General features: G+C 43.2%; 1 long non-coding RNA gene across 1 annotated transcript in view; it reads right to left on the reverse strand.

Moving 5' to 3' along the window:
* Window positions 1-20,968, reverse strand: part of LOC148778815 (uncharacterized) — a 668,381-nt gene that overhangs the window by 590,362 nt on the left and 57,051 nt on the right. Inside the window, exon 3 of the long non-coding RNA XR_016038095.1 lies at window positions 3,966-4,176. This is a non-coding gene — a long non-coding RNA (uncharacterized LOC148778815). The remainder of the gene's footprint in view (window positions 1-3,965; window positions 4,177-20,968) is intronic.

Raw genomic sequence — 20,968 nt, forward strand, 5'->3', positions numbered from 1 at the left:
TAGTGAAAGATATAATAGCCAAAAAAAATCACCCATACCCTCATCCCAAGTGAAAAAAAAACTGAATATGCAAATCAGTTCCAAGAAAATCTGATACAGAAGGCTCAATATAGATACTACCTGGGGTTGCTACCTAACATCAAAAAGAAACAAAGAATTCTTTAGATTTAGCATATTACTACTGCAATAGTTAATTTTATGTGTCAACTCAACTACACCATGGTTGCCCAGACTTTTGGTTAAACGTTATTCTGGGTATGTCTAAAAGGGTGTTTCTGGATGAGATCAACCTTTGAATAGGTAGACTGAGTAAAACAGACTGCCTTCTCCAAGATGGGTGCCTCCAATCCAGTCAACTGAAGACTTAAATAGAACAAAAATGCCGAGTAAGAAGGAACTCTGCCTGCCGGACTGCTTGAGCTAGAACAGTCATCATTTCCAGCATTTGGATTTGGACTGAAACATTGTCTTTTCTTGGGTTTTGAGCCTGCTGGCTTTCAGATGACCCTACACCATCAGTTCTCCTACTTCTCAGGCCTGTTGGCTCAGAATGGAACCACACTTCAGTTCTCCTGGGTCTCCCACTTGGAGCTTCTCAGACTCCATAATCACAGAGTCAATTCCTTATAATAAATCTCTACACAAACATCTTACATATAGGCTATCTATCCATCTATATGTTTTCTTGGTTCTGGTTCTCTGGAAACCTCTAATACACCTACCAAGAAGAAAAAAAATCAGACCAGCCTCATCTCATATGTCTTCCAATAACATACAACAGCAGAAGACAAGAGAAATATTCTAGTGAAAAGAAGCCATAGAATTCTAGTGAAAAGAAGCTGATCGGCATCATTCATTCAGTCATATCTTTCTAGTGTAAAAACAACAGACATTTTGGGACCTCCCTGGTGGTTTGGTGGTTTGGTCCAGTGGCAAGACTCCATGCTCCCAATGCAGGGGGGCCTGGGGTTTGATCCCTGGTTAGGGAAAGGGATTCCACATGATGCAACTAAGAGTTCACCTGGAGCAACTAAAGACCCTGCCTGCCACAACTAAGACTGGCTGCAGCCAAATAAATAAAGATTTTTAAAAAAACATGTTTTCAAAAATGAAAGAACCAGGAATATGATGCTAATGTGCCCCTTTAGAAAAAAATTATCTGACAGTGAAATCCAAACAAATAAGAGATGAATTAAAGATCAAAGAAATTATAGTACAAAGACAGGTGGGAAAAAATACTTCCATTTAAATAAAGTTAAAACAATGAAATTATAATTACAGAATATAAACACTATCAATCTGGATAATTTAAAAATAATACTCTAAGAGAATTTGAGAGATGGGCAAAGGGGAGATGGAAACATGATAATGTTGGTATCTTTATTCTACACACCTAAAACTGGGGGAAGATATCTTTAAACATTCTTCACAACCTCTTTTACAACCTCAGAGGGATAGTTAGGAAATAGTCCTAATGGAGAAGAAACATTTACTTAGAGAAATAGCACTTATATCATGATACCATTTTTATAAAGTTAATCTACTTGACTACACATAGAAAAATCCAGGTCCATTCATTGTCTAACTGTGGCCATTTATGGGTGGTGGCATTCCAGTTGATTCACTCTTTATTTTTACTTTCCTAAATAGTTTGAATTATTTTGGGCTTCCCTGGTGGCTCAGAGGTTAAAGCATCTGCCTCCAATGCGGAGACTCAGGTTCGATCCCTGGGTTGGGAAGATCCCCTAGAGTAGGAAATGGTAACCCACTCCAGTATGCTTGCCTGGAGAATCCATGGATGGAGAAGCCTGGTAGGCTACAGTCCACAGGGTCGCAGAGTCAGACACGACTGAGCGACTTCACTTTCACTTTCACTTTATTTTTAAAACAATAAAGCAATTTTTCTTTAAAAAATACTAGAAACTAAGATACAAAGATCTTGACAGCAATGGGAATATATCCCATCATTCTTCACTTGTTTTTTATATAAAATTTCAATTTCTAAAACTATCAAGTTGCTCCATAGTTATTATCTTGCTATTAAAAATCTAACACAGTATTTTAAAAGGATGATTCAGACTTCTTTCATGTATCATCCCCTGTACTCTTTCTCAATGGTGAGAGCAAGACAATGTTTAGAAGGAAGAAAATGAGACCTTCTTCCACTGAACATGTATGATTGCAGGACCACGTTTTACTGCCACGGTAAATAAATTAAAATGACACAGATACTGTCCTAAGAAAGACAGAATGCATAAACGTGGGCAGTGGCAGTAGGTAGATCTAAGTTTGTACAGACTCCCTCATTTTCTAGCTGTGGACCTTGACGAGTTCTTGTATCTGATTCTTCAGTTCAGTTCAGTTCAGTCGCTCAGTCATGTCTGACTCTTTGCGACCCCATGAATCACAGCACGCCAGGCCTCCCTGTCCATCACCAACTCCCAGAGTTCACTCAAACTCATGTCCATCGAGTTGGTGATGCCATCCAGCCATCTCATTCTCTGTCGTCCCCTTCTCCTCCCACCCCCAATCCTTCTCAGCATCAGAGTCTTTTCCAGTGAGTCAACTCGTCTGATTCTTAGGGGATAATAATACTGAACACAATATGAGATGGTAGCAACTAAAAAGACAACATGTGTAAATAAGTTGGTACATAATAGGTCCTGAGCAAAAGATAGCTATTAGTACTTTCAAAACAATTATTTTCATTTCATTGAAAAGTAGGGACTGGAGGAAGACCCATATTGGGAGACACTCTAGAAAGCTCTCAAAAGGCAGTTTTTGCCACTCCCACGACAACTATTCAGTTATCTGTGTCTATGGTGGCAGAAGGGGCCCTTCTTGGAGGAGTCAGGCACTACAGTTGTCACAAGGAAAAGCAGCAGCAGCAGCCTCTTGCCCTCCTCGGCACTTTGTGGCTCTACAAGCAGCACGGCCGATCCTGGCCTCAAATACAAAGAAAACCTCTGCTCATTCTTTCATTTTAAGGTGTCAGCTTTGTAGTATGTGTCTGGATTAATTTTTATGAGCCCTCAGAACATATCACTGCCCAAGTCATAAAGTGCAATCAGGTTGCTTCACTTCTCAGAAACCAGGTTTGTAAGATAGTGCTGAGTCTTTCCAGGTGAATGAGTGACCGAAATCAAAACCCTTCCAGCCCTGCGCTGAGCCCTGGCACCAAGAGGCACGACTCTGCTTTTATCACTGGGCCTCACAGACGCTCTGTGGGCCAGCTTAGGGAGCATGCGCCCTGCTCTGCACACCTGCCCCTTCAGAGGAGGGCGTTTACAGGACACACAGCTGTGCAAAAGCAATCAGTCCTTAATAAAACAGGCAGGGCACGTTAGGCTGGGCTTTTGTGCAAGAAGAATAAACACATGCTTTGTAGAGATGAAAGATAAGAAAATATTGTGTTCTGGCTTGCAGGTCCAAGTTCAATCCCTTATGTTCATGGAGCCCATCATCTGAGTCAGGAACACCGTTTACCGATATATATATATATACATTTATATATATATATATATTTGTTGCTTATTCTCCAGGTCCTGTCCAATTCTTTGCAATCCTGTCAAGTATAGACCACCAGACTCCTCTCTCCATGGGATTTCCCAGGCAAGAATACTAGAGTGGGTTGCCATTTCCTTCTCTGGGGGTCTTCCCGACCCAGGGATGGAACCCACATCTCTTGCACTGGCAGGTGAATTCTTTATACCGCTGAGCCACTGGTGGCTCTGTCTGCAACGCGGGAGACCCAGGTTTGATCCCTGGGTCGGCAAGATCCTCTGGAGAAGGAAGTGGCAACCCACTCCAGTATTCTTGCCTGGAGAATTTTATGAACAGAGAGCCTGGTGGGCTACAGTCCATGGGATTGCAAAGAGTTGGACACGACTGAGCAACTAACAAAAAAGGTACAAAAATATTTTGTACTACTCTATGACTGATGAGATATCCTAAAAAATTCTGACCTCTCAGTTCTGTGTCCAAAACTGCTGTGGGTCAGGGCTCTGACCTAGGTACTAGAGGCTGAGGCTGGGAAATGCTTCCATGAGTATGGCTCACATTTCTTCCATCACACGTATGTCCTTCCAGAAGGGTGGGGTCTTCAGAGGCACAGTCACCGTCTTATTTCTCTGTAAGGTGCACAACATCTGGCACTAACAGGGGTTCCCCAAGTGTCTGGTGAATAAAAGACTAAAGGTATTAATGCAGAGTAAATTACAATAATTTTCAAATGGACTTCTTACTCTCAATCTTTATCTTTCACATCACTGTCACACTGCCAGTTTCCTCTCCTCCAAATCTTTCACTCCCTCACTCAAAAAGTCTCATTGGCTTCTATTTGCCTGTACGGAAAAGGCCTCTTTAGCCTGGCCATCAAGGCCATACAAATGTTTTCCAGTATAATATTTCTAAAATCCTTTCATATTTCCTGGGTACCTACCAAACTTGTCCACTCCCTCCTCACATACCTACATGCTCCCATACAAGTTTTTCTATTAATCTGGAACCCCCTTTCACTATCGTCCTTACACAGCTAAATTCCACCTTGCTGGACTTTAAGACCTAGTAGAAAGAGGCCCTTAATAAATGATAAATAGTCACTGATACGTGGGTAATTAATTTCTTCTCATTACATTTTTTAAGAAGAGGGCTAAGTACAGCCTCCACAATTTTTTTTTAATTGAAGTTGATTTACAATATTATATTATTTTCAGGTATATGACACAACGATTCAATGTTTATAGATGACAATCCATTTAGAGTTATTACAAAATGATGGCTGTATTTCCCTGTGCTGTATAATATATCCTTGTTGCTTATTTTATACATAGCAGCTTGTGTCTCTTCCTCCTCTACCCCTACCTTGCCCCCTCTCCCCTTCCTTCTCCCCACTGGTAACCATCAATTTGTTCTCTACTCTGTGAGTCTGCTTTGTTATGTACATACATTTGTTTTATTTTTTAGAGTCCACCTGTAAATGATAACAGAATATTTGTCTTTCTCTGATTTATTTCACTAAGCATAATACTCTCCAGGTCCAACTACATTGTTCAAAATTAGCCTCTGTGATTTAAGAGCTCTGACTGGGCAATCTCTGTGTAAAGTTTAGTTGTAAGAAAAACTTGTGTTTTAGTCAGGGTTATCCACAGAAACAGATCCAATGGGTGTGTGTGTGTGTGTGTGTGTCTGTGTGTGTGTGTCTGTGTGTGTGTGTTCATGCGATTACAGAGGACTGGTAAGTCCAAAATCTACACGGCAGGTCAAAGACCCAGGAAGGAATACAAAGACAGTAAGCTGGTAGAATTCCCTCCTGCTCAGGGAGGTCAGCCTTTATTATTCTCAAGCCTTCAACTATTTGGATGAGGTCTACACACATCACGGAGGGCAATCTGTTTTACTCAAAGTCTACCAATTTAAATATTAATCTCCTCAAAAAAAAACAAACAAACAAAAAACTTCACAAAAGCATCCAGAATAATGTTTGACCAACTATCTGAGCCCCACAGCCTAGCCAAGTTGTCACACAAAATTAACTATCACACCTTCCAACATAGCCTCCTCTTTGTACCACCACCTCCAATCACAAAAGGGGGAGTTTCTCTTGGCCCTTGGCCTTTTTATGTCATCACAAAAACCAGCTCCAAGGACACTGCACTCTACTCAGAGAATATGGGCACAGAAAGGCAGAGTTTAGGGGGAGGATTGGGTAAGGGGTAAGTTCCCCTTAGCACAGCTGAAATTTGCAGTCACTTTCAAGAATACCAAGGTAAATAAAAGGAAATGATTACAGATAATTCAAATAAGTTGCAAGTTCATAAAGAATAGATTTCTGGTTCTGCAACTACATATAGCTTTATAGCTATATACATCTGACACCTGCCTGAGAACCAATTCCTACCCAAACAATTCCTCTTTTAATTCCTAGAATGGTTGCTCTTCTTCCTATATCTTTTTCTGCTCCTCCTCCCTCCTGGAAAAGAGGTTGAGGTATCTGGGGACAGACAGACCTTCCCGAGAAGATAACAGGTCAGGTAACTGCAGTTTAAAGTCGAGCCAAAACCTTCAACCTTATCTCACTGTCAGTTGTCATATAAGGAAATGGTTCAGGTACAGAGATGTCCTCCCTTCCTTAGGTCATGAGTTATTTTCTCATAGTTTTCCTAACTAGCCTTCCCTTAAAATGGGAGCTCAAGAACAAACCTCTGCCGTGTTTACCCCAGGCCTGAACAGAACATGGCTTAATTTCTTGTGGTATGAGATGGGGAAGATTTGGCCTCCTTGAGAGTAACAACCCATGCAATTTCTATTATTATCTGATCTTTCCCCTGATGTAGTTGAGCATAAATTCAGCTAATGTGGGCTTAGGGGTTTTGCTGACAGGCCTCTAGTGCATGATACGGGATACACACCTACAAAATTATTTGCCTAGCACATCTTTTCTAAGAATCAATTCCCTCCCCACCTCCACTCTCACAACCCCTCCCCACCTATATTTTTTGCCACAGGAGCCACTGTAAGGGTACATCAGGCCCCAGCTCCCTGGATACTGTTCATTCCTTTTCAGCTAAGCACTGGACTTAAGCTGATCCACAGTCCTTTTTGTGGCTTGTGGCCTTGGAATGAGATATGAGTTGAAATAATCTCTCTCCAGTGGCTCCACTTAAGATATAAAACTCAGGTGCTTCTGGTAAGCAAGTATTCCACCAAGTAGAGAAAGGCTGTCTAAAAAGAGAGAGAGTAAAGCCCAGAGAGTAAATGCCCAGAGAGGCATGTGAGATTGAGAAAAATCTTGACAACTTTCTAGTCCCTGGCTTGAAGTGTTTATAACCCAGTTGCACCTCTGTTTTTCCTGTGTTTTGATTATTCAATGCTTCCTAGAAGTCTATTTAAAAAAAACCCACCACTAACCTTTCTTTCTTGCAGAAGGTAATTCATGTTTCTAACATCTGTAACCAAAAACTTCTAAAAATCATATAATGTGGCCAATGCCACGCTGTCTACTGATAACATCACCTGACTGCTGGGAGAACTGAGATGATTGACGGGAGAAGCACTTTGTCATATGTAAAATACAATACAAAGATATGGTTCTCCTAAAGTCTTCATATTCAGCTAAATGGGAATAAAAATTTCTATTTTAAGACCAAAGGGTTTGTCATGCTTCACAATTTCCTTACTTTCTCATACGTTTTGTAATACATTATCACTTTTTATGATCTTGCGATTCATCTAATAAGTTATCTTTACAGTAATAGAACTCAATACAAATGTAACACGTCATACAAGTGCAATAATAACATTTGTAAAATGGCCCATTGTACATCTAAACATGTAATATCTGGATGCTGAGGGATCCGTGAAGTTAGCAAGATATCCTGGAGCTATTTTAAATATTTTTAAACTTCTAAAGACAACTATATATGCACTGTACATTTATTTACACAAGTTAACTATAACATCTTATTTCTTTGGGGCGAGAATTATATCATTTCAGTCTGGCAACTGTCTACCTCACATTGCTCAAAAGTTATGATTGGCTGTTGATGATATCATATGCATTACTCTGATGAAACCAAGGGCTCAGACTGTTACCAGGTTATAATATGCAAACTGAATACCCACAGCAGAATGGACCTTGGGACAGGTTGAGAGCCAAAACGAAGGAATCTGCAGCAGGGAACATTGCTTACACATGCTGACACAAACTTCATTTGAGGGAGATAAGTATGGGTTTACTTATTAGGAAAAAAGTTCAAAACATGAAATAAATGGGGAAAACTAAAAAAGGGGTCCTGGGTGAGGAAAAGATTGGTAACTTCTAGACTGCATGGTGTTTCCCTAAGCATGTTTCCCCAAATATAATTCTAAAGTATTACAACGGAGTTATAAAAGAGTTACAAATGTGTGTGTGTGTGTGTATATACACTATATTTGGGCAATGCTGGGTCAAACAAACTTGTCTGTTTTGCTACCTGCTTTCGAGTAACCTTTAACATCTTTATACTTGTATTTCCAGGATGGCATCTCCCAAGCTGAGTATGGAACTCTTTTTTGAGACATTTTACCAGACTAGAATCTCATGAAACATACCTTGGAGAAAGCCGATCTAATAAACTCTCATAAAATCTTTCCTATTTGTATTACCTAGCCCACACAGAGATTTCTGAACAGAGCTGGCCCCATCAGTTGGCAGAATATATGAAATGAGAGTTGCTTCACACACCCACCAACAGATCTTTTCCACCTCCCACCAAACCACCTTCATTTCTATCCGTAAAGCACCATTTCTTTGGTTCTTGAATACTCTTTGCTGTTCCCAGTACAGATGCTCCTAAGAAGGGAAACAAAAGAGGCCAGATTTCCGCAAAAACTTTTAGGAAAACACCTCCAGCAGCACAGCACGGTGAACAGAGAGCCCTGAGGATCTGAGCGAACTGACCTCGAAGCAGCTGAAGGCTAGACACTGATCAATCAAGTCTCCTGTTGGATTTGACATTCATGTTCATTTTATATTCTACACCATAATACGCCCAAGTTTGCTTTAATATAAAACTGCTTTCGGCAGAGCGCCCTGCGGCCCCGCTGGTCTCTTGCTTCAACAGTGTTTGGACCCCACAGGCCCAAGGCCACCCCTTGCTCCAGCCTCCCAGCACCCTCCAACTTCCAGCCTCGTTTCCAGCCTCAGGCTTTGGAACCAAGCACTTAGTCATCCTTGGCCTCTGGGACCAGCCAACACTGGCTTTTTGTTTTGTTGGTCTGTTTGAGCTGAGCTCTTTACATCAACCAGGAGCTCCCAGGTTCGCCAGTTATTCCACCAGGGGCAAGGCCACGGTAGCCCCCAGGTCGGCCCGCATCTGTGGGGCCTGCTACACTGACCTCTCCCAGCGCCTCTATTTCCACCGTGACTCAGTGCCTTGAAAGGACGGGGGACGTCCACCGACCGGCCGAGGAGAAGTGTCCGGGCGCCCGGCATTTCTGGAAGATGCCAAACCAGTGTGGCGCAGGTCCCTCTTCCAGGACGTGCAGGCGCCATCCCATGATGAGTGGGGCAAGACCCTGGGTGTTGTGGAAGCCTCCATGGCCCGGGAGAAGAACCAAGCTGGGTGCTTTTGGACCCGCGTGCCCTCTGTCCTGCCGTGTAGACCGCCACCTTCTTCTTCCTGGAGCTCTCCGCGCGCCCACGAGTCGGTGAAACTCATCAAGAAGATGAGGACTAGATCCTTGGCAGCCCAGAGGCCCCTGAGGGAGCCCTCTGCACCCACCTGGAGTCAGGGCTTCGGCCTGAGCCTCTCCCTGCAGCCCGTGGGCAGCGTTTTAACCACTCTCGAGCTCTCTTCCAAGCTGTGGACTACATGGAGACAATAAAGCTTTTTGTGCGGAAAAGCAAAGGAAACGTTTATTGCTTAGCAGCAAATATAATTGGTATTATAAGATGCACTATGTTATAGCAGCTATTGGGGACCCTGTGTCAGGTTGTCCATCTAGATGAGAAACAAGCCTTGGGGGAGGGACTTTGGTAAGACCCTCAAGGAGTAAATAAGAGAGGAAAAACCCTGAAAGGCGAGGTTGGTGAGAACCTCAGCAGTTGTACAGAGGCCAAGGATGTGTTTGGAATTGTGGGCAGGATCGTACAAGTGGGGTGTTCCCACCATCCCCCAGAGAGTGGGAGCAAATGGTAGAGGGGAAAAGCAGTGCTGGGGGAGCTGGTCAGTGGAGAGGCAGTCCCTGTTCTTGCTCCAGAGGCTCTAACTCTCTTTCCTTTCTGATCTGGAAGGCGACTCTCTGCCCACAGTAACCTTTCCCTCTACTTCCTCTTTCTTTTTCTGTTCCTTAACCTCATTTTTGTTGTTCTTTCTTGATTTCCTCTTCCACTCTCCCCCTAATTTAGATGTAAGGTTTATTAATGTCTCTGTATTTGGGGGTAGGGGGAGCTGGGAGGGACCAGGATCAAAGTTGTGTCATCTTCTCTTGTAGAGAAGGGAACTATTTCAGTTCCTTTAATTTCATCCATAAGATCTAAATGGATGTGAACACAATGGGGAAGGGAAAATAACAGTCCACAATGTTTTCCCACGCTGTACCAACTGACATTGATGCCTGTGTTGGAAGTGTCTTTATCACTGTGTTTTTGCCACTTTCCAGCTTTTTAAATTGAGAACTCTTTTTCAAATCAATTTATCAGGAACAAAGAAAAATGGTATTATTTTAGTGTATTTACCATTGTTACCAGTGTTCAGGACCCATGAAGGATACTAGAAAATAACCTCATGCCTTTCTCCTCACTGCCTCTGCAAGCTCATTCTTTCAGACTGGTGCTCCTTGTCCTTTGGATGCTATTCAGTGCCAGACTTAGGTTGTCATTCTCAGACTTACCCAGGAAAATGAGAAAGTCCTTTGCTCACTGTATTCCTTCAAACAAGTTAGTTTCGGTTATTAATCTGATGATCCAATTTAACCAAAACTCTGAGCTCCTTTCAAAGTTTATGCTTCTCTACTCCCCAGTGAAGACAGCTTTAAGCTGGGCCTGGTAGTGGGGAAGGGCTTTGGGCTGGCTGTTTCTTTAGCTTCCCACCTCCTTCTTCCACCTGCTTTGCCCCAGCTAATTGATAGAGTTTATGACACCTCCAGAATTAAAGGGTCAGGAGAAAAAGGGAGGACAAAGAAGCAGAAAATATCTTGTTCATGTCATGGGTGATACAGCTGTTCCCTGGGCCCAGCAAGTGTTTCAGGTTGACTCTCTCATGGGGTGATGTTTTAGGTTCTTGGAAGATTCTCTTTCTCTGTGGACTTATACTTGCTGTTCCTTTGACAAAGGTATGAATGTCTTTAGAATTGGTTTCTAATACATCTTTCATCAGTCCCTACCTCCTGCCTTTTCTACTGAGGTCTCCTTGCTACCCTAGGGAGCTCTCTTAGGTAGACTCTAAGGCAGCCCCAAGCTAGCTCTTTCTGTTTCCTGCATGTAGTTCACAAAAAGCACAAACTTCTGGCCTTTCTCTCAAAGAGAGTACAGTTACTTCCTAAGCCACAGTCTTCCACTCCATGTGGAAGCCGGCTACTGGATCTAGATTTCTCAAGGTGGAGTCAGATCCAGGTCCACAGGGTCACTTCAGACTGCAGGGGCACAAATCAGGTGGTCTCCCAGAAGCCCTGGCCATGGATCATGGAGTGAGGGAAAAGCACCTCCTTCCCCCTCTCGGTGGGCTGAGGGGATCAGCAGCATACTGACACCCCTCTCTAAAGAAACTTTCCAATTTCCATTCATTCCTGATCTCTTCACATGTAATCCTTTTGTATTCCAAAGTAGGTTGGGTGAGGGCTTAAGTTTGCAAAACAAGTTTGAACATCTCTCTGGGTCTCATGCATGGTGACTGATTTCTCCTACAATACAATTAAAGTTCACATTGATAACATTTGAACTAAGATAGTATTTAAATAGGACTTTCCTGGTGGTACAGTGGGTAGGAATCCTCCTGCCAATGCAGGGGACGTGAGTTCAATTCCTGATCCAGGATGATTCCACATGCCGTGAGCAACTAAGCCCATGCACCACAACTACTGAACCCATGCAACTACTGAGAACCTGTGCTCTGCAGCAAGAGAAGCCGCTACAGTCAGAAGCCTCTGCACCACAAGGGAGTAGTCCCTGTTTGCTGCAACTAGAGAAAGCCTATGTACAGCAGCAAAGACCCAGTGCAATAAAAAAAAAAAAAATGAACTCTGAAATTTGAAAACAAGAGTTAAGAATGGTCTGAGTTCAGCCCCCACCTCCTTGAAGTCACATAGGCATTTGCAGAACCTTAGAAATGCATGCGTGAAGCCATCCCCACTGAAAAACACTGGGCTGTTCCAGCCCTTCCTATTAGAAAGGAGGAACCTGAGGCCTTCACGAGTTAAGAGATTTGCTCAGGGTCACACAAGCATGGGTGGAAAAATGAGAACCAAATCTTCATCCTTTCACCTACTCAGATAAGTTTATCATTATGTGGTCTTGTCCAGCTCCTCCAAATCTCGAGAAACATAGAAAATGTGCATGGGTTAGGCGACCTCTGTGGCCCTATGGTCAGAAGCCTGGCCTCAAATCCTGGCTCCCCGTGCACCCCGCTGAATGAACCTGGGGCAACTCTTGTCCTCTAAGCCACAGGTTTCTATCTATAAAGTGACATTGATAATGGTAGAAAGCACATAATGGGTGATTAATAGGAAAGTGCTTTCCAAACTGCTATGTGTGTGTGCTCAGTTGCTTCAGTTGTGTCCAACTCTGGCCACCCTGTGACTGTGGCGTGCCAGTCTCCTCTCTCCATGGGATTCTCTAGGCAAGAGTACTGGAGTGGGTTGCCATGCCCTCCTCCAGGGCATCTTCCCGACCTAGGGACTGAACCTGTGATGTCTCCTGCATCTTCTGCAGCGCAGGTGAACTTTTTACTGCTGAGCCACCCAGGAAGCCCCCAAACTGCTATACCTTGGGCAAATGTTAACTGCCTTTATTATAACGATATGGAAGAAAGGGTAATGACAGTGTGTTCAGGATAACCTTAGAATTATTGTGAAGTTTCTTATAAGATCACGAATGTGTAGTGGGGAGCTTCCCTGGTGACTCAGTGGTAAAGAATCTGCCTGCCAATGCAGGAGACGTGGGTTCGATCCCTGGGTGGAGAAGATCCCCTGGCGAAGGAAATGGCAACCCACTTCAGTATTCTTGCCTAGGAAATCCTGTAGACAGAAGAGACTGTTGAGCTACAGTCTATGGGGTCACAAAAGAGTCGGACATGACTTAGCAACTAAAACAACAATGTGTAATGACATTTGATCATAAGAAATGTATGACCTAAACAAGTTTCAATATTTTTCACATAACCTTTTGTAGCTATAAGGCTATTACCAAGCCTATTAGAAGTAAATATACTTCAAAGAAAGTGGTACACGTTATACTAATGGTACAGTGTTAAAGAGCAGGAAAGGACATATACATTTTGTCTATATCCAAGAGCTGTAAAAAAAAAAGTTAGATAAACAAATGGAGACTACAAAGCACCACGGCACTAAGGCACAGGCATAGCAAAATCATGTCCAGAGCTAAAGGACTCTCACCCCCCGAGGCTGTGGAAGAGGAATTGGCCTTTCTCAGAGGAATCATTTGATAACATACCACAAGGCACCCACTCCAACACCACATAATACCTGGGAGTCTTTCTCACGTTAAGAGGACAAATACACACCAGGTGCTCCCCAGCAGGAAACACTAGACCTAATTCAAGTCAAGGGCACAGAGAATGTCAGGGGACATGGAGGAGCATCTTACAGAGGCTCAGAGAAAAGGCTGCTGGCTTTGGAGGGCTCTCCCAGCAGGAAACCCTGCCTTTTATCCTTCTTTGACCTCCTTGGATTGCAAAATAGATGCCATGCTCTTCTCTGGCCTAAGAGCTCTTAAGAAAGAGGGAAATGGGGCAGGAGAGGAGTACTTAATAAGGGGAAAACTTCAACATTAATTGTCATCATTTTCTGGGAGAAGTGAGATAGATCAAGGGACAAAGTTTCAGTCTAGCGGAAAACTCTAGTAGTTACCATCCAATTTCAACCTTCCTATCAGAGATTATATGGCCATGCTTGCATTTGTTTTTATTTACATTCATGAAAAGCAAGTAAAGCAAGCTTGGAATTAACCGTGTGTAAGTCAAAGCTCTGATCTCTGTGATCAGTATGTGGGTGACTTAACGCCTGGATGAGTTTGATGTAATGTGATACAGGTAAACCAAAGGACATGCTGGCCCAGTTAACTCGCCAAAAACCACCCAGATCCATTTATTTCTATTTCATCTTGCTTATTTCCTCAGCAGAATAATACATGTAGGTAATAAATCACTAAAGTGTTTTCTACTATAATTTAAAAGAACATGTTTAATGGGAGGCACACCAATTTTTATTTTTTTATTAAAAAGGTTATTTTCCCTTTAGCACTCAGTTAAAGAGACTCTGAAAACTCTCACACCACTGTCTATGAGTCTAGTCATTTTACTCTGAAAGGTCAAACTGGGCTCATCCCTGAAGAGACGCTATGAAATTTATTCTAGGCATTCAGGGGACTCTTGGGCGTCCAGGCAAGACATAGCTGAGTGTGGTTATAGGAGGCATGGGGAGAGCAATGAACATTCTGAAACGTGACCCTAAGATTAAAATCTCTTAAGATAAAATCTGTGTTCGGTCAGCATTTATTTGCCAAGCTAGGGGCCAGCTCTGGATTATCACTGGATTTTTCAGACTGCCTGAGCCTCTGTCTCCATTCTATGCCTATGAGCCTCTCCACTGAGGAAGTAGAGTCTTAACAATTTAGATCCCCACAGGGAGAAGCCCAGTACCTGGAACATGATAGTGGTCCCACACACACTGAACTGTCATCAAACATCTAACAAATCATCAAACCCTAAATGTATTTTTCATCTAACTACTCCCCTTTGGTTGCTTCTAGTCTCCCACAGGGACTGGCGCTGTATAGGCAGAAACTGAGTGAATGAGTGTATGAACGGATGTGTTAATAGATGCATACTGTCTGGTTATATATAAAAGCATCTGTAGAGCTTGTGAATGCAACAGTGTTTTTTTCCTAATGTTGTTTGCTCGAATATGGTGCCATTATTCATTATGATAAATGCACCTTTATATTCGTAAGACTTTGTGCTATTTACAAAACGCTTTCACATGCATTATCTTCTTTAATTCTCACAGCAGTGCTGCAAAGTAGATATTATTATCCCCCACATTAGATAAGAGGTGATTTGTTCGAAGTACACAGTAAAGACAGAGTTGGACTTGCATCCAAGTTTTGCCACATACACTTAGCAGTCTTTCCTGGGTTAAAGGGTGAGCAGGAAAGCAAAGGTTATAAGCATTTTAAACAGATGCTTGTTTCTGAAGATGTCCTGGTGTGTAGTGCCCAGATAAAGGAAGTGGCATCTCTAAACTGCTGACAAGCTCTCCCATCAGTCACCTGGCTTGCCGCTGGCTACATCTGCTTCTGAATGCATAGCTGTTCTTATGCCAGGTCACTCGATGGAACTTACGTTTAATTATAGCTACTTGATACTAAAATAACTAGTGAAAAGAGGGAAAATTCAGACAACTAACCAGTTACTATTTTGTCCACATAATGACAAACAACCTCTGGGGTAAATTTTTGTCTTTGAGTTGAGCTGCTAAATTCATGGAGATGCCACAATTATTTCCTCTCCAGTTAAATGTCAACCCACACAAGGAAGCCAGCAGGCTTGAACAGCAGGAGTCAATATTAAAAAAAAAAAAACAAACCCAGGCCTCACAATGTGACCTGCTTCCTAAGGCCCCTGGTGCTCTTTTCTGTGCTAATGATCTGTGTTGTTGGCACTGTGGCGACAGACACATTTTATATGCTAGAGCTGAAAGGACCTTAGAAATCATTTAGTGCCGCAGTTTTCAAACTTTGGAAAAATGAACACTTTATTTAAATAAACTCTAATATAGAAGGGGCTTCCCAGGTAGCTCAGTGGTAAAGAATCCACCTGCCAATTCAGGAGACAAAAAAGACACAGGTTCGATCCCTGAATCAGGAAGATCTCCTAGAGAAGGAAAGGGCAATGCACTCCAGTATTCTTGCTGGGAAAATCCCATGGACAGAGAAGCCTGGTAGGATAGAGTCCATAGGGTCGCAAAGAGTCAGATACAACTGAACACGCATGCACTCACTAATGTAGAAGCCCTGATGAGCAAAGCAAATCCACGCATGTGTGCTTGGTTGACGAGGAGACTGTGAATGACCTGAGGGGGCCTTCCCAACAGGGCTCTGAAAGTAGGGCAATCTCTCATTTTGCATTTGAGGAGATGAGGCCTGGAAAGCAAAACTAAGACCAAGAACTTGGAAATCTGTTTTTGTGGTCCTGCTACTCTTAGAATGTCTATGCCCCTTATCTCAGTTTAACTTTCTTTTCTACCTGAATACCAGCCTCCTCTTGTGTCCCATCGTAAGCCCATTGACTTACACCTGCTTACTGCCTCCAGAACCACTCTAGCATTCTAACCACTGCTTAGAGAACATCATATTTCCCAAGTGTACCTGAATTCACAGAAGCCCTTGTTTTAAAAAATGCAGATTCTTAGAGTCCCTTCTTTGAGATTCTGATTCTGTTGGTTTGGGGTAAAACTGAAGTGATGCTCTTTGTCAGTGAAGTTTGGGAAATCCTTGCTGGATAGAATGGGCCAAGGATGTCCTCTCATAGAGACAGTGGAGAGTAAGCCTAAGTGGGCCGCTCATCACATAAAAAGCCAAAGAAAGTCTCAGTATTGTCAGAAAAATTTTCTCTTTCTGTCATAATCAAGGAATGTCAGTTCTCTGGCATTAAAGAAAAACTTCAACCAAAACAAATTTTTTTTCCATTCACTTTTGAGACCTCGAGGTTTTGAAGGTGCGTCACACTGTAATGTCATGTTTGACAGCCGGGTAGGAAGGCAGACCTCAGGCTGTGACCTCTGCTTCCCCCACCGACCACTGCCTCCTGACCGTCCGCTTTTGCCCAGGCACTCCCATGTGACTTGGGCTTTGCCCACAGGGCCGCCTTCAAGTCTTTGTTTCCTTCTCTGCCATGGGTGTGCTTTATCCAACATGCTGTGCCTCCCAGTGTGGCCTGGACTCCAGGATCAGCTGGGCCTTCAGTGCACTCACTCGTCCACTCTAGACTTGCATCCTGTCTGTGTAGCTTTGTGTGGAACGTAGGTGTCTGCCCCCTGGAAGTATCCTAGCCCCCTACTCAGTTGGTAGCACCCTTACTGATGACCCTATCCTCCTCACTTATATTTGAGATTTTCCCCACTTCCATTTTGTCTCAGGAAAAATATTTATATATGTATCCTTCAAAATCTGGGGCTTGTCTCATTTCTTTCCAGAAACCATGTGGCTGTAACCTGTCTCTCCACTGACCTGACTCCAAACCTTGGTCTCTGATGGCTTTTCAGTTGATCTTAGAACTGGAGGACCACTCTTTTCCTTTGGAATAATGCTGCTGTTGGTGATGCTGGCCTCAAGGGATGGGGTCAGCAAGAACACTGGGCTTCTCAGCACCTCATCATCCCTTAATTTCCTACATTATTATTAGCATAGGCTACTACATGAACAGACTGTAGTGAATATCAGGGGATAATTAGAGAGAATAGATTTACAACTGGATTCCAAATATAAGAATTGGAGGGAAAGGGGATTTTAAACACATGATAAGAGTTTCCTTATGGATAAATGCCAATTCCTAGCCTGCCTTCTGTCCATTGAGGTCTTCAAAGAGAGAGCCTTCCATGATCCTTCCCCATATGAATAAGAACCCTCCACTCCACAGAGTAATTGTATTTATCCTAGAGTGTGTCCCAATCACACCCACATTGTTCCCCAACACACACACATGCACACACATTCACACAGCCTACATGGGACAAACGGTCTGGAGCAGCACTCTGAGAATATCACCCACACCGGGGAGCAGGGGACATGAGGACAGTTTAGGACGAACTCCAGGGTTCCATACCCTGTCTATTTCAGGGTTACTCTGCAAGGTGAAGCTATACCTTTTTATTCTCCATCTCTACTTCTGTTTCTATGTGAGTCACTTGTTCGTTTATTTTACTGAGGTATATAGTTGGTGAGCAGTATTACATAGGTTTCATGTGTATAACAGTGATTCATAAATATTTGAATCTCTGGGTCACTTTTAAAATATGCACACATTCTCAAGAAGAAACACAAAGTCACTTTCCGAAAAGTCTCTTTCCCACCTAAGCTGCAAATTTTTCCCAACCCCAAGAGAAAAGTACCCTTTTATACAATTATACAGAGGAATTATAGACCGCTTTAGCCTAACCTCCTTGTTGCAGTCCATCCCTTCTTCCCCACAACAGTCAGGCTATGTGGATTATTCACATAGCCTATCAGTGGCACCACAAAAAGGGGATAAAACCAGTCCTGTGCTTTTTCTATTTGGTTATGATTTTATCCTCTCCCAAACACTGAGAGGTGGATGGAACAGATAAGGCATATTGCTAGTTATCTTTCAATACCCATCCTTTCCTTCCATAGTAGTAGTAGTAGTAGAGCTTAAGCTGGACACATGGCTACTTAGCTAAAGACCACTACCTCACCCAGCCATTCCTGAAGCTAGAAGCAACCATGTGACTTCTGGTTCTGGCCAATGGAATGTGAGATGTGCTTTGGGCCATTTTTCTGAATTTGCCCTAAAAAAGATTGAGTGTGTGATTCTGACCCTTTACTTTCTTCCTGCTGGCTATAACATAGCTGGAAACAAAGCAACACCTTGAATCCAGAGAGGAACTACCTATCTCTGGGCTTCTGCAGAGAAAGAGATAAGCATCTATTTTAAGCCAATGTATTTTTGCGCTTCCCTGGTGGCTCAGAGGTTAAAGCTTCTGCCTGCAATGCGGGAGACCGGGGTTCAATCCCTGGGTCGGGAAGATCCCCTGGAGAAGGAAATGGCAACCCACTCCAGTATTCTTGCCTGGAGAATCCCATGGACGGAGGAGCCTGGTAGGTTACAGTCCACGGGTTGCAAAGAGTCAGACACGACTGAGCGACTTCACTTTCATTTTCTAGTTGAGTATAGTGGTCATCCTCACAGAAGCCAAGTTCCTTGAAGGAAACATAATCAGTGAGAAGTGGAGCTGAGCCTCAGGCCTAGTGCTCTAACCATGCAGCTCTCCTCATCCATTTTCAAGATGTCTTTATGAAAACTTGAACACCTGATAACAGAGATATCATAGTATGAAATGTGACATTTTATTGCATGTCTTTTCAGTGGTTTCCTTGGTTAGAATATCAGTTCAGTTCAGTTCAGTCGCTCAGTCGTGTCCGACTCTTTGTGACACCATGAATCACAGCACGCCAGGCCTCCCTGTCCATCACCAACTCCTGGAGTTCACTCAAACTCACCTCCATCAAGTCGGTGATGCCATCCAGCCATCTCATTCTCCGTCATCCCCTTTTCCTCCTGCCCCCAATCTCTATCAGCATCAGAGTCTTTTCCAGTGAGTCAACTCGTCTCATGAGGTGGCCAAAGTATTGGAGCTTCAGCTAAAGCTGATGCTAAAGCATCAGTCCTTCCAATGAACACCCAGGACTGATCTCCTTTAGAATGGACTGGTTGGATCTCCTTGCAGTCCAAGGGACTCTCAAGAGTCTTCTCCAGCACCACAGTTCAAAAGCATCAATTCTTCAGCGATCAGCTTTCTTCACAGTCCAACTCTCACATCCACACATGACCACGGAAAAAACCATAGCCTTGACTAGACAGACCTTGGTTGGCAAAGTAATGTCTCTGCTTTTTAATATGCTACCTAGGTTGGTCATAACTTTCCTTCCAAGGAGTAAGCGTCTTTTAATTTCATGACTGCAATCAGCATCCATGCAGCATCTAAACTGCAATCAGTTTAGAATATAGTAGTTACTAATTTTACCTCTCTGTTAAGATAATGCTATCTGCCAATGGTCATCAATCTCTACCACAACAGCAGCCTTCACCTTGCCTGGGATCTTAAGAGCATAACACACTTTCTGGAAGCAGTGATTTCTTTCTCTGTAGTAGGCTCAGAAGGAAATACACAATCTTGGAACTTAAAGGCAGAAATCTTAGAACCAACAAAGATAAAAGAGGCTTTACGAATAAGTAGATGAATTGGAGGGTCCAGATAATGAGAGCTAATTCCTGTTGACTCAGTGATTGTAACTCCCTTGCTCAGTCCTTCTCCAACAGTCCTGCTAAGCCCTACACGTGAATAAAAGTGAAATGATCTCATCATTGCCAACAATAACAACAAAAAGAGCTGGGTGGCAGAAATTCCATTCCTCATCTTCACCAGGAAGAATAAATCATCATTTGACAACCTACACTAACTCTATACAAAGAATGGATGTTATTAATCCTATTTTTGGATTTGCTTTAATAACGAATAGTAGTACTCATGTCTGGAAAATCCCATGGACAGAGGAGCCTGGTAGGCTGCAGTCCATGGGGTCGAAAAGAGTCGAACACGACTGAGCGACTTCACTTTCACTTTTCACTTTCATGCATTGGAGAAGGAAATGGCAACCCACTCCAGTGTTCTTGCCTGGAAGATCCCAGGGATGGGGGAGCCTGGTGGGCTGCTGTCTCTGGGGTCACACAGAGTTGGCCACGACTGCACTGACTTAGCAGCAGCAGCAGCAGCAAACTCATTTAGCATTTATATGCTGATTGCAGCCATGAAATTAAAAGACGCTTGCTCCTTGGAAGGAAAGTTATGACCAACCTTGATAGTATATTAAAAAGCAGAGACATTACTTTGCCAACCAAGGTCCGTCTAGTCAAGGCAATGGTTTTTCCCGTGGTCATGTATGGATGTGAGAGTTGGACTGTGAAGAAGGCTGACCGCCGAAGAATCGATGCTTTTGAACTGTGGTGTTGGAGAAGACTCTTGAGAGTCCCTTATACTGCAAGGAGATCCAACCAGTCCATTCTGGAGGAGATCAATCCTGGATGTTCATTGGAGAGACTGATACTAAAGCTGAAACTGCAATACTTTGGCCACCTCATGCGACGAGTTGACTCACTGGAAAAGACTCTGATGCTGGGAAAGGTTGGGGGCGGGAGGAGAAGGGGACGACGGAGAATGAGATGGCTGGATGGCATCACGGACTCTGTGGACATGAGTTTGAGTGAACTCCGGGAGTTGGTGATGGACAGGGAGGCCTGGCGTGCTGTGATTCATGGGGTCGCGGAGAGTCGGACACGACTGAGCGACTGAACTGAACTGAACTGAACTGAACCCCATTCTATGTATTTACATGTTGACTTCTAATTCTTTTAATTGTATGAAGTAGGTACAATTGTTTTTTCCATGTTACAGGCAAGGAAACCAAAGACACAAATATATTTTACATGCTTGTTAGTAAACTAAGTATACTTTC

This window comes from Moschus berezovskii, chromosome 1 (assembly GCF_049115385.1).
Source record: "Moschus berezovskii isolate FMDL1 chromosome 1, NW_MosBer_1.0, whole genome shotgun sequence".
In the NCBI taxonomy this organism is placed as follows: domain Eukaryota; kingdom Metazoa; phylum Chordata; class Mammalia; order Artiodactyla; family Moschidae; genus Moschus; species Moschus berezovskii.